The sequence below is a fragment of the Caretta caretta genome, chromosome 5 (assembly GCF_965140235.1).
Source record: "Caretta caretta isolate rCarCar2 chromosome 5, rCarCar1.hap1, whole genome shotgun sequence".
Taxonomy (NCBI): Eukaryota; Metazoa; Chordata; order Testudines; family Cheloniidae; genus Caretta; species Caretta caretta.
The window spans coordinates 133,939,451-133,953,209 of record NC_134210.1 but is presented as its reverse complement, the minus strand read 5'-3'; the positions used below and the strand labels follow the sequence as shown (position 1 = coordinate 133,953,209).

At 45.0% G+C, this 13,759-nt stretch overlaps 1 protein-coding gene across 9 annotated transcripts in view; it reads right to left on the bottom strand.

Annotated features, from left to right (window-relative positions):
• LOC125636884 (T-cell acute lymphocytic leukemia protein 2) overlaps window positions 1-13,759 on the bottom strand; it is a 95,332-nt gene that overhangs the window by 19,636 nt on the left and 61,937 nt on the right. Inside the window, exon 1 of one of the 9 annotated variants that reach the window (XM_048850671.2) lies at window positions 5,813-6,007. The exons of the other annotated variants lie outside the window; for them this stretch is intronic. The gene's annotated coding sequence lies outside the window, so the exon portion shown is untranslated. Of the gene's footprint in view, window positions 1-5,812; window positions 6,008-13,759 lie in introns of those variants that run through there. 9 annotated transcript variants of the gene reach the window in all.

The window sequence follows — 13,759 nt, the reverse complement described above, 5'->3', positions numbered from 1 at the left end:
GATATCTACTCAGGGTTTGGGACAGAGATCTCCCCAGTTACAATCAACCTAGTGCGACACAGCAGTAATTCTACTGTCTCAGAAACCAACCACAACTCTGGTCCATTTCTTTCTTTTAGCTCGTTCTTCTACTGCCACATACAAGATATCCCTTAAGGCATTCTGTGTCCCCTACATCTAACACTGCAAAGCGGCCAGCATACCAAGGAATGATCTGCCTTATGTTTCAGCTGCATCAGTGCTTCCTTCCCTGCTCCCCACCTTGCTTTCAAACTATTTGCCACTTCTGATTTATGCTAATATTACACATCTAAGTGCTGTATTATTTATTTTTCTCTGATACAGTATATGGAACTTTTATCATCCACCGGCTGTTTGTTTCTTGTACAGCTACTTATTCATTGCGAATCGGTGTCAAACCACTATTTTTTACATTTATAATACAGGAATATACATTGCACTAATCTGCAGGTATGGCTTCATCATTAAACTCTTTCAGTTCATCTCCACCAGACACAGACAAAAAGTCCTACATTCACCTAAGCAGAAAAAGAACCAGGCAAATGCCAGTTTAGATCCAAGAGAACAAATTCTGCTCTCAGAGGTATAAATCCAGGGTTACTTCATTGGTGGTGTTATTCTGGATTTAAATCACTGTAACTGAGAACAGAATTTGGCTCATTTCCCTTGGATCAGGCAAGCGAGACCCAAAATCATGTGACAGATGCTGGTTCGCGACATGAGAGCTGTATTCACAGAATTAGAGTTCAACCAAGCCACGCAGATTAAATATAACCCCTCCCAGCCAAACTGTGGGTCACTCACAGAGCAGTTCAACTGCAGCAATGAGAATAAACCTCAAGCAAACAAGTATCAGAAGCAACTCGTTACCCCATCCACCTCCTCAGAAAAAAAAAAATTCACACGGGTTCAGATGTAGCCATACAAGTTACACAATGTGGAGAATAGATGAAGATCTCTTTCTCAATAGCAGCAGCTCTCACAGCCTCTCTACGCACAAGCATTAAACACCCTCAATGGGTGTTCAGGCAGAAACGGCAGCGGGAATTCCCAGCACAAAGCGACATTTCTGCTCGGATAGTCCAAAGCGAATGGCTGTTGAAGCTGCGATTAATGGGTGGGGGGCAAACGGGTCTGCAATGGAGGCTGGGACTCAGTAATTACTAACAGGCTGGTTATAAGCAAATATCTTGGACTAAATCTATCCCATGTCTAACACCTTTGACCTCCGTGGAATTACACCAGGGATGAATGTGGCCCCTTGGTCCCAATCCTGAAATCCTTGCTCAATCAACACTCCCATTGACATCAAGGATTGGGCCCCTCAAGAATACACCCACAGCGCAGCCCTGTTTTTCCAACCGGGAGGCCCACTAGCATGTTAACACTCACTATTTAATATTTCACAGTGAGGTTTTCTGAGTCCCCTCAGCCCCTGAATAACAGGAAATGAAACACAAGATGGAGCCTGCTTCACAATCCAGGCAGATACTTGCCAGGTTGATTTAAAACAGAGGCCAAAGAGCCCCAGAGAAACACTTTGTGCTGAGTTTTGTTCAGTGTGCATTAGTGCAATGCGGAACAAAGGAGAAAGAGGAAACCCATTGTTTCTCCCTTCAATTTCATGGTAGCACTGGGCTGTGGAACTCAAGCCAGCAGGGAAGGGAAGATTTGGCATGGATGTCACAAGATATTAAACTGGCCAGCACTAACACCCTGGGTCTTTTGAAGCCCTGGTAGAAAACCCAGTAGAAACGAGTTTGAGTTCCCTGGGACTGGACTGAATTAGCTAAACTGAAAGCAGAATATGGACAGTAGGCTTTTGGGCCTAATGCTCACCAATGTAGGAATAACCACCCATGTCACCACCCCCACTACCTGTCCATAGCTCCTTGTGTCTCCTGTAGAGAGTGGATTCTCCAGGAGCCATGTGCCAGGAGTTCCCCTTGCAAGGATATCAGATTTAAAGGCAAGAAGATAAAAAAGAGGCAGTGATGTCTAGTGGATAGAGCCTTGGATTAGGGATCAAGAAACCTGGGTCCTATTCCCAGCTCTACCACTACCTCTGGGGTGTGGCCTTGGGCAAATTCCTTCATCTCCTTGTGCCTCCATTTTCTTCTCCTCCTTGGCCTGTCTTGTCTAGTTCAGTGGTAAGCTCTTTGAGACAGGAATTGTCTCTTATTGTGCGTTTGTACAGCACTTAGAACAATAGGCCCTGATCTTGTTAGGGGCCTGTAGGAACCAGAACAATAATCAATATTTCTTGTGTTTAACAGAGTTATAGCGACCACCTTTAATGAACTTTAATAAATACACGCAAAAGGGGAAAATAAACAGTCTGAATTAACTGGGGGCTCTTTTGTACTCTCAAGCCACATACCTCCACCATTGTGGCCATGTCACTGTGGAATATCTAAAAGCACAACACTGTGGAGAATACAAAAGACGAAACAAAGCAGCCAAGGCAGAGATTTTGAATGTTTACAAACCCGTGACAAAATTTATCCTGTGAAATCTCGGATCCCAGGAACCTTCCCCTCTGAAGCCAGGGTTTCCTGGAACGCTCAGACTAGAAACAAGTCCTTTTTAAAAGAGAACTGCAGTGTTCTAAAGCAATGGCCTAAAACCCACATGCTTCGATTAGTATTACAGTCTTCTGGGGATACTACTGTAGAATATTCATATAGCTATTATATTTAGAACTTCTGGTGGTGAGAGAGAGAAGCTGTTGGTCTAGTGAAAGACGTTTCCTCACCCACCTTGTGTCTCTAATATACTAGGACCAACATGGCTACAACTCCATCGCACATTTCGATAAGGCATGTTTAACATGATTCAGTGTTGCTTTTCAGCCTAGTCAGATCTAACACTTACTGAGAAATATGGCCGGAATTTTCAAAAGTGATGCGTGATTTTGGGTGCTCCAATTTGAGACCCCTTTAAGGGGCCTGATTTTCAGAGGGTGGATGTTTAGCACTCTCTCTCTCTTCAGGAGGTCTCACGTTGGGCACCTAAAAATTGAGGCACCTAAAATCAGGAGTCACTTTTCGAAAGTTAGGCCGGTAGATCTACCAGCTTTGAGCCTATATGCACATGGCAGAGCATAGAGGGTCTGTTCTCCTCTCAGCAAAATGTGAATTTAAACATTTCAATTAAAGCCAATGAGATTTAAATTCCCTTGCACATGGACAAACAGACCTCTTTGCCCTTGTCCTTTTCCCATTGCTCGCTCATTAGGAACATTCTTTGCCCTCCTTTGTTTCGCTGCACTTATATTTCTATAAAGCCAGACCCCACAGTCCTTTCTCAAGCAAGATTCTCCTCGGCTCCAGTGGGAGTTTGGTGTGAGCAAGGGCTGACAGATTTGCATGGGTATGATGGCCTTTGTTTCAGTGCTATTTATAAAGCAACATTAGTTAAAGATAAACACCTGGGCTCTGTATTCATTAAGCCCACATTAGTGTCAGAAATTATTGTCTGTAAAATATTTTCTTGCCCTTTTGCCATTGTGCTGCTCCCCCATCCTGGAAGGCAGAGGTAACTGACCCTTAACAGGCCAAGGCATGGATCCCTGGTACAAATGGTTTTCTTTAAAGCACAGACTCTCTGTCACATTCATTTCCCAAATATCATATACAAGTGTCACGGTCCAGGCTTTCCTGATCAGAAAGAAAATCCAAGCACTATGTGAATCCTATAGGAATTCTTGAGGGTTAGGGTTGTGGATGAACCTCTGCTCTAAGACCACCCTTCAGTTATACCGCCAACTCATGACAACTGCTGTATCTGGCCGTATCTCTCTGCTTGTGCATCTGTTGCCACAATTCTGACGGGGAAAACTTATTATTGGAAGGGTACCCGTTTGCTTGAACCACCTAGATCTGCCTTGCATGTGAGGAGAGTCCTCCCCTTTCTTAGTGACAGAAGAAATCTGAGCCATGTTGAGAAGGAAGCAGGGATGATGTGTTCTGGATCTAAGACCTCAGCAAAAGAGCAGCCTTCCTTTGACTTCAGTGAGAGCAGGACTGGACCCTGTATATGTATCATATTGTGTGTATTCAGCACATATGAACTTCCAAACACAAGGGGATAAAATCATACGTGGTGCAGCTTTACTGGCTTGTATGGAGTTACCCCAGGAATTAATTTGGCCTGCTGTGTTTAAGTAAAGTTATTGCTCCCCATAATCACTAAGAAACTGGTCCACTCTGGCAAATCCCACCTTTCTATATGAAGATGAAAACTACCAGGAGACAAAGGGCCCAATCCTGATCTCACTGCAGTGTAATTCCATTGACTTTAATGGAGCACTCATCTCCAACGGTGCGAGTGAGATCAGGATTAAGTCTACACAATTCAGGGTGAGTGTGGTCAGAACAATGTTGTTCTGATCACACTCTGCTGGCTGTGCATATTCCCTAGTAATGGCATTTCTGCTGGGATATATGCTTTGTTAACACTGCCTTTATTTGTTTAGGTATTCGTGTTGCAACCACTTTAATCGGAAAAGAGAAAGCTGTTTATATATTGGAATTTTAAGAACAAAAAAGAAACACAAATCTTTAGAGAAAGGATCTAGCATACACAATCCTGGGTCTAATCCTGCTCCTATGGAAGTTTTGACAATTTATTTTAGAAACATGTTCTATTATTTATTCATTTCCTTAGTCAAACATAGCTTTGTGCAATAGACCTGAACATGAAATTTGGAACCACTGTAGACTAGCAGGTAAGAAGCAATTTAAGAAGCCTTTTTTTTTTTAAGTGCTATTTATATTGTTTCTTAAGAGTGTTATTGATATTATTTTTCTCAGATAGACTGGAAGGGGGGAAAAACCTAAATCTTTCCTCCTAGGGAACTGTTCCATTAAATGAAATTCATTCACATATCTATCACACACACAGTATACCATAGGCTACAGGATAAAGGAGTAGTGATGGAATACGGATTTTTTAAATGTATATGTGTGAATCTAGAATTTAAAGCTCTCTCTGTATATCTTTATCTATTGATATTCATAGTATTTAAATACACATTATTTACACACAATCTACTGCACAAATATGCATAACAAGCTGGCTACTTTAGGCTTTCTAAAAGCTTTGTTTTTAAATGTTCAAAGCCATTAGACCATGCTATTGAGTTACATTCGTTTTATTTCTGAAATCAAAGGGTTTTATTTGCTGTGCAGTCATTTACACCCATGTAAAACGAGTGTCAATTCTGATCCAGTGCCATTCTACACCCTCTTTGCACTGGTGGAAATGACTGCACAGGGAGTAGAGCAACGCAGAATTAGGCCCACAGTGTTGGGTTATAAAATCACAGAAGCCAACGTTTTAAAAAGTTTGTTTAGATTTCATATCATTTTTAAATATCCTCACTCCGTTTTTTTTTAAATGATCAAAAGCAGCAAATATTTGCTCCTTGCTTGAGATTTTTATTGCCAAGTTTTAGCAAATTTTCGATAGCCTGAAAAATATAGTCACATAAGGAGTGCAACACAAGTGTCTCTTTTTGGTTGAATTCCGTAACCTGTAAGTAGCAGTTTTCATAGCACTTCAGCTGGTCTGATATGTTGCTTTTTTATTAGCTTTACAGAGACAGGACACAGGAGAGTCATTATTAATAAAGACACAGCTGATGGCAAAAGGAATTCAGGAATTCCTTCTTGGAGGATACAGTTTGCTGTGTATACCTGATGGCAAACTTGTGCACACCCAGGAAAGTTGCAATGCAATCATACAAGCCCCCAAATGACTAGCTAAGCAGAATGCCATTGTCACTTACTTTCCCAAACACAGGTGCTTGCTGCTCTTGAAACCTGGTTCAGCCAGTGAACTTCCAGCAGAATAGGATGATTTCCCCTCCTTTCTCTTTGCTCTCACAGACCCTGGACAGAGAGGCTGCTCTCGCTGCAATCAGCCAATTGCTGATGCTGGCTGCCTCATTTATAGAATGCCAGCTCCTTTGTCTGGCGCGTGTCACCACTAGTCCTAGCAATCCAGGGAGCTTGTTTCGCATCTCCCAGGAGATTCTCTCTGTCCTGCCTTTTCTCTCTACCCTAAACACCCTCTCCTTCCTCTGCAAGGATGAGCCATGCTGCTTGAGGTGAAACAGCAGCTACCAGCCATAAAGATTTAAGCAGGGTCTGGCTGCACTTTGGGGAAAGCTGGACAGGGCATTGCTTGGGCATAACTTAGCAAGAATTTTATTTTCTTAATTGTTTTAGTACACTCAGTGCTTGTGAAAAGTGCCAAAGTGATGCCGGCAGAGACCAACGTTGTGAAGACCAAAACTATAGCAGAGTTTAAAAAATAGATTTGATAAGTTCATGGAGGATAGGTCCATCAATGGCTATTAGCCAGGATGGGCAGGGTTGCAACCCCATGCTCTGAGTGTCCCTAACCTCTGACTGCCAGAACCTGGGAGTGGAACGCAGGGGGTGGATCATTCGATAATTACCCTGTTCTGTTCTTTCCCTCTGGTGCACCTGGCACTGGCCACTGTCGGAAGACCGGATACTTTGGTCTGACCCAGTATGGCCATGCTTATGTTCTATAATCCTCTGCTCATTTTAAAATAAATTTTAATTCAAAAACTAATTAACAGATTTACTTATATTCTCAGAAGATTCATTCTGCAGCCAAAGACTGTGAGTTTAGGGAGCATATGCTGGATTCTTTATACATGACAAAGAGATTGACTCTCTGCTCTAAGTTCAAAAGTCAGCCTGAACTACAGACTCACAGCCAACACCTTCCATTACTCACAAGACAGGTACAGCCTGGGGCAACTGAAATCCCAGCTTCCCCACACTGCCCCACCAGTCTGATTCAGAGAGATCAGCTCTCGGGATGGAGGGCAACATAACTGCAGTCCAATTGGTCCTTGGCTGCCCTGTTGAAGCTGCCAACAAAAATGCCAGTGAGTGTCTATAGATCTTGCACGGTGGACACCTGTTCATTAGCAGCTGGGCAGAGACCACCTATCTCATTCCACACAGAAGGAATGGGTATCTGTTGTTTGTGTGACCGCTACCTTCTCCTGGATAGAATGCCAGAGCTGTTCAAATACGTGTGCACAGCATCATGTTGCCTGCTAGAGGTTTCAGCCATCAGGGGATATGAACCTTGTGTCACAGAGTCACCAGGGCAATGCTCTTGAACTACTCCCTACAAAGCCAGCCAGGACTCTGGGGGAGCCTCCTCTCTCTGAGCAGACTGTCTCCAGGGCAAGAAGCTTACACAGCTTCAACCTTCTTGGGTCTGACCTCGGAGTATTCACCATCCCCTTCCACACCGTGTGCTTCCCACAGCGAGTTTGCCCATGCGGGGCTCCTGGGGAAGCCAGAGGGCCCTGCACCCCAACTCTGCAGTCAGACGTGACTCTCAGCCAGCTGGTAAAACGGAAGGTTTATTAGTCAACAGGAACACAGCGTGCAACAGAAAACAGTGACATTCAGCCAAGTCCATCTTGGGGAGTCCTGGGCCAGGTGGCCTGGACTCCCCCTCTTCCAGTCCCCGCAAGCAGACTGCCAGCTTCCAGTGACCCAACCTCAGATACCCCCGTTGCTCCTCCTCCTTCTCTTTGTCTCGTTTCCCAGGCAAAGAGTCACCTGGTCGTCACCTGGTTGCATCGCCCTCCTGGGTCTCAGGTTATGAAGGGTACCGGTCATAGCATATGTGCAGGCAACTGGAGCAGCTTCACCTGCCCCAGAGGTCTCAGTCAAAGTCACACATCCCTATTCCCACCACTGAGGTATTGGTGCAGCACAGAGGGAAACTGAGGCACACAAAGTATTCACGCAAAACAGTAAAACACACAAAGGCTAAACAGAAAAACTCACATACAACATAACAAGGGGAAATCCCCACTTCGTCACACCTTGGTTCTACCAGAGCTCACAGCCCTTTATCTTTTGTTCAGGCAGAAAAGGCTCTTGTTTTTGAAGCAGAAGGTCAGGAGTTCTACCCTGCTGCCGCATGACTGTGAGGTGAGCAGTGCATATATCTGCATATGATTGGCCACAGATTATTTATTTGTAAAATACAGGGCCACTGAACAGCCCTCAGATTCAGTCACTACAGACAGGGCTGGATTCAAATTGATTTTGCCCTGCAGCTGAGAAACTGGATAGCACATCACCAATCCTTTGAGCCATGCAGTCTCCCATCTTACCAATATCCAGTTCCTTCCACTTAGGGCTAAGCCATGGAGGACCATCCCCACATCCTCTTCTCAAGTGTCACATTGCAGCAACCAGTCTTCTGACCAAGGAGAGCTAGGTGGGACTCTGTTCGGACCCACTGAAGCTCTCAGATTGGCCAGACACATTGCAGCAGACCACTACAGGGTACCCTTGCCCAAAATATCCAAGTCTCCTATGCTGCTCTCACATGGCATCCAAGGGGCCAGGAGCAGTGTTCCCTCTAAGCAGTGCGAATGCACACAGATCCTAAACCCCGCGCACACAGCGAAACACCGCACGCACAAAAATTGGCACAGAAGCACAACAATTTGCACAGAAGAAATTTTTTGCGCACACGGCCTGTCAAAAATTAGAGGAAACATTGGTCAGGAGCTTGGCCTGGTTTGCAAAATACCATGCTTTATGTTTAAAGTAAACAGCACTGGCTTTCAAGAGCAGTAACCTGGATATTTTTCCCAGGTTGGATGGACATGGAGCTTGCTGATCTCTAAGCACACTGACTAAAGAGGGCAGGGAAGGGAAGGTTGACCACTTTTGTGAGGGAGAAAAGACTGAGGGGGAATGAGAGATTGAACTCATGGGGACGCTGAAGAATAACCTCCCTTAGACCCAGGTCAGAGAAACATCCCTGTTCAGCACAGCACTTAACTTTAAGCACATGCTTAAGTCCCATTAAAGTCAACGGGACATGAAGTTAAGCACAAGCTTACATGCTGTCCTGAACTGGGCGCTAAGGAGCCTGCCCTGAATCAAGGTATCGAAGGCTGGAAGGGTTTGCCTTCACCTCTGTCCTTCTGGACTTTACAGAATTTGCTAGTGTTTTATGTCATCAGATTGTGCCCTACACCATTAACAAACCCTCTCTGGAGGGACATTGTTTTCTCGGGGAAGAACAAATCACAGACCCTTGCTGCTGCAGTTCTCTCCCCAAAGAGCTAACGTGGACCTTCAGCCCCTTTGCACAGTAAATTAAAAGCAGCGCTACACTCTGAAAGCTGTGTCAACCGCTTCATTTAGCACAAGTGTTATGTTAACTAACAGCCCTATTCCACAGGGGCCTTTGGCCTCACAGAGCCTAATTTCCATGTAATTTACATTGGACAGTCACAGAATGCATCTCCTCTGTGTAACTTCCTCCAAATCATTATTTACCCACAGCATCCAATGAGTCACTCCAGCCAGTTCACAATGGATGGGGAACGGTCGATGCCATTCCAAAACGGGGAGGAGAGAGAAGCTGTTATCCGTGGTTGCTTAGAATCCTCATTGCTCAGGATTTTCAAAACCAGGCCAGACAAACGCTGGAAAATGTACTGGCGGGAGTGTGTCTGCCATGGCAGGGTGCGGGCTGCATGGACTAATATTAGAATCATAGAATCATAGAATATAAGGGTTGGAAGGGACCCCAGAAGGTCATCTAGTCCAACCCCCTGCTCAAAGCAGGACCAATTAATTCTTCTTGTTCTATTATTTATCAACACAGAGCAAAAAATAAACAGTCAGATCCTGCTCCCATTGCAGTCAACAGGGATTTTGCCCTTGACTTCAGTAGGAACAGCCCAGGTGCCGGTTCATCCTTGCCTTAGGGAATTTACCACCTATAACCCCAATCCTGCAAGCGCATAGGGATGGGCGCTCCCCTTCACGTGTGGAGTGTCGCTGATGTCAGTGGGCTCAGTGCAGGGGCAGGGGTCCACCAACCCTCCTGAGTTCACACAATCAGGGCCATAAAGAGAGGCACAGAAGAAAAGATGCACCACAGCAGGAAGGTGGTGTGGTTACTCTCTACTTCTGTTGACTTTGTAGATTAGTGGTTGTGAGACTTGCAAAGGGAGGGAGTCTCTCGGAGGGATTTGTATGAGGAAAGGTGGTGGGAGGGCCTGGTGCACCAGGGCTAAGAGGTCATTCCCTGCACAGGAAATAACAGAAAGGAAGGTCCAAAGGCAGGAGCAGGAGAAGGAAAGAGGGAGCAACCATGGCTGATGCAGTTGGCAGAGCAGAGAGGGTGTGGGGCATCAGGCCGTCTCCAGCTGTAACCATGATCCCATGACTGGGCCATCCCACTGCATCCCCCCAACCCCGAAGACAAAGTTTGAAATCAGAAATGAGAAAGTTAAAGCTGCCCAAGCACCAATACATGTGCCTAGCCTCAAACATATAGCTCTGCACCCTGCCTCAAACATATAGCTCTGCACCCTGCCTCAAACATATAGCCTCTGCACCCTGCCTCAAACATATAGCCTCTGCACCCTGCCTTAAACACGTGGTCTCTCCCCGCAAGTAACACCACGCACCACTACTCCAGGCCTAGCTTGCAGGTTGGGTGGATGCCACAGAAGGCTACACTGAAGGGCCTGAGAGCATTGGCACCTTGAGAAATCCTTGCCCTTGGAGCGGGGTTTGCCTGATGGGGGCATCCGCAGGGAGCTCCGTACATCATGTCTTTTGCTAGGACTCTCCAAGGGCAAAACCTCTCCTTTTCCAAGCACCTAGCAGGCCCATGCCTCCGTAACCCAGCCACAAAACAGAGCGTGCAGAAAGCCAGCCAGCCTACCTGCTGTTGTCTTTGAGGCAGGTAGCAAGTCTTCTCCTTCCAGTGTCCTCTGGGGTTGTGACAAGTTCAGTCACAGAGACCCCCTTGAGACTGTCACCTGATGTGGTGAATTTGCCTCCGAGCCCATTTTCCCTGCCAGCCTGAGACTCCAGAACCCTGCCTTGTTGAGCCAGACATGCTAGCCTGCTGCAATACAGACCCAGGTCTGGTCCACACCCCCAAAAGCTACAGACTTTAACCAAGAACTGCTCAGCAGGTCACAAGGCGGGAATCCTTTGTCTCTCTCTGGGTTCCCACCCCTCCTTCTAAATGGAAAAGCACCAGGTGAAAGGTGGATTTCAGTACCAGGTGACATGTTCACATGTCCTGGGAGACCCCTAGTCTCCAATCCTCCAGGACTGGCCTGCAGGTATGCAGCGGAGGCTTGCAGGTAAACAGAGCCATCTACAGTCAATTGTCCTAGTCAATGGGAGCCATCAAGATTCCAAACCACAATTAATGGCCCACACTTTGCATAATTACAATAGGACCTCAGAGTTATGCTACACATTTCTAGTTTCAGATACAAGAGTGATACATTTATACAAATAGGATGACCACACTCAGTAGATTATAAGCTTTATAATGATACCTTACAAGAGACCCTTCGCATGAAGCATATCCCCGTTACATCATATTCACACTTATAAACATATTTCCATAAAACATATGGAGTGCAGCGTCACAGGGGTATCTCCCATCTCCCTAGGAAGCCCCACAATCTCTGTCTTGATGCCCCTCCCTGCTGGACAGCGGAAAGAACTTTTAGTCAGGAGACACCCAGGCTGGGGTCTTGACTGAGAGGCTGTAGTGGCCACCATGCAGCAGCTCCCTGTCCTGCGATGTTTCAGAGTAGCAGCCGTGTTAGTCTGTATCCGCAAAAAGAACAGGAGGACTTGTGGCACCTTAGAGACTAACCAATTTATTCGAGCATAAGCTTTCGTGAGCTACAGCTCGCTCCACTGAATGCGTCTGATGAAGTGAGCTGTAGCTCACGAAAGCTCATGCTCAAATAAATTGGTTAGTCTCTAAGGTGCCACAAGTCCTCCTGTTCTTTGTCCTGGGAGAAGAATTCTGTCTCCAACTCGCAAAGGAACCCCCTCCCCATGTGCCAATGTCACTTTTACCCGAGGGGAGGATTTACCTTGCGTGCCCATCCGCAGTTCGACTCTTCTCCCTGTGTTAAATATGCTGGGCAAGATCCCCAGCTGGCCACGGCCTTCATCCACTGAGGAACCCCCACTGAGGTTACCCCCACTGAGGAACTGGCTCTCCCACTGTACCTAATGGGTGGCAGAAACGTGGTCTCTCATGGTACTAAAAGTGAAATCTCCCCCCTTGATCAGATCCTGAAACACACCATACTCCAAACCCTTGCCCATAGTTTAGAATTAGGTGTTGCTCTATAAGGAACAACCACCTTTGTTTGGAATTCTGACAGAATTCTAAAACACGCCTGTCAGTCCTACTGGGTGAAGTCATTATGATTTAACATTTCTACTGTGGTAGCAGCTAGAGGCCGGAACCAGTTCGGGGCTCCATTGTGCTAGGTGCTGTACAAACACATAGCAAAATGATATACACATATTCAGTGCCTTTTTGTGATGCAGTCTGTCTCCAGCTGTCACTTTGCACATTACAGCCCAGTAACTGTAATTCAGTCTTCTCAATTAGAAAAATTTTGGGAGGAAACTCAAAACACAACAGGGGCATTTCTATTTGCCCAACTCTTGTAACCTCATCAAAAAAAGATATCAAGTTAGTTTGATAGGATCTATTTTTCATCAGCCCATGTTGACTGGCATTAATTACATTACTCTTTTAATTCTTTATTAATCGAGTCCTGTGTCAGCCATTCCATTATCTTGCCCAGGGTTCAATGTCAAACAGACAGGCCTATAATTACCCAAGTCATCTCGTTTACCCTTTTAAAATATTGGCACAACATTCGTTTTCTTCCAGTCTTCTTAAACTTCCTCACTGTTTCTTAATTTTGAAAATCAACATTAACGGTCCAGTGAGTTCCTTAGCCAGCTCTTTTTAAAATTCGTAGATGCAAATTATCTGGACCCACTGTTTTAAAGATGTCTAATTTTGAAACTGCTTTTTAACATCTTCCCGAGATACTAGTTGAACAGAAAGTACTATAAGTCTAAGACTTATAAGACTAAAGTCTGCTGCAGTTTCCACGGTAAACATCTGATGAAGTGAGCTGTAGCTCACGAAAGCTCATGCTCAAATAAATTGGTTAGTCTCTAAGGTGCCACAAGTACTCCTTTTCTTTTTGCGAATACAGACTAACACGGCTGTTCCTCTGAAACCTATAATATGTTATGATTACATCATCTGTTTTCGCAAAAAGAAAAGGAGTACTTGTGGCACCTTAGAGACATCCGATGAAGTGAGCTGTAGCTCACTAAAGCTTATGCTCAAATATATTGGTTAGTCTCTAAGGTGCCACAAGTCCTCCTTTTCTTTTTGCAAATACAGACTAACACGGCTGTTACTCTGAAACCTATCATCTGTTTTGTCCCCAAATACAGAACAGAAATGTTTGCTGAACACTTCTGCCTTTTCTGCATTATTACTGATAATTCTACCATTTCCATCTGGTGATGGACCAATACCATTGTTAGGATTCTTTTTGTTCCTGTTATACTTTCAAAACTCCTCCTTATTGTCCTTAACTCTGTTGGTGAGAGTGTTCTCCTTGTGTTCCTTTGCTTCTCTAATAAATTTTCTACAATTCATAGCTTCTTGATTTAGACTTCAATGGGGTTCAGAATTTCACCCACTATTATCCATGATTATTTGCATAACATGGGTAGCTCTCTCACTAATTAATGCAAAGAGGTATAGAGTCACAAAAAAGGTTAATGTGATAGCACTGGGTCATTACATTTTACACCTACTTTAAGGTACTTTCACACTG